Here is a 536-nt window from a genome sequence, read left to right as displayed (position 1 = left end):
CTCGGGTGCACACACGGTACCCGGTCTGTCTATGACAGCCAGTATACAGCTACAAAACACACACCGGTGTTTGTCCGTTTCACGGGTGGATGCGTCATGGACCCGGCGTAACGGTTGCTATGGTAACAACAGCGAGAAAGGGGGTAGACAAGGATCGCTCTTTGATGGCGTTTCATTTGTTGTCGCTGCTATTGCTTAAGCCCTGGTTAGCCCTGAGTAGGCCTAAGTTGGAAGGCAATCCAGTCGTGACATCTTCTTAAAATGTCTTTTTAGAGTTAGTTAGGGATTTGGGCGCTTACGGCCATATCACGCTGAGAGCAACGGTTCTCGTCCGATCACCGAAGTTAAGCAACGTCGAGCCTAGTGAGTACTTAGATGGGTGACCGCTTGGGAAACCTAGGTGCTGTAAGCATCCCACACAAAGAGGCGCAATGGCCCAGTGGTTAGGGCAGCGGACAAGCGGTCATAGGATCGCGGTTTCGATTCGCAGACCGGGCGTTGTGGGTGTTTATTGAGCGAAAACTCCTAAAAGCTCC

At 51.9% G+C, this 536-nt stretch overlaps 1 non-coding gene across 1 annotated transcript; it reads left to right on the top strand.

Annotated features, from left to right (window-relative positions):
- The first annotated feature begins 293 nt into the window (after nt 1-293).
- LOC128251569 (5S ribosomal RNA) lies at nt 294-412 on the top strand. Its single transcript, XR_008267172.1, has one exon. It is a non-coding gene; the product is annotated as a 5S ribosomal RNA (ribosomal RNA).
- The last annotated feature ends 124 nt before the right edge of the window (nt 413-536 follow it).

This window comes from Octopus bimaculoides, unplaced genomic scaffold (assembly GCF_001194135.2).
Source record: "Octopus bimaculoides isolate UCB-OBI-ISO-001 unplaced genomic scaffold, ASM119413v2 Scaffold_13068, whole genome shotgun sequence".
Taxonomy (NCBI): domain Eukaryota; kingdom Metazoa; phylum Mollusca; class Cephalopoda; order Octopoda; family Octopodidae; genus Octopus; species Octopus bimaculoides.
The sequence above is the reverse complement of the archived record's forward strand: the minus strand, read 5'-3'. Positions and strand labels throughout refer to the sequence as shown.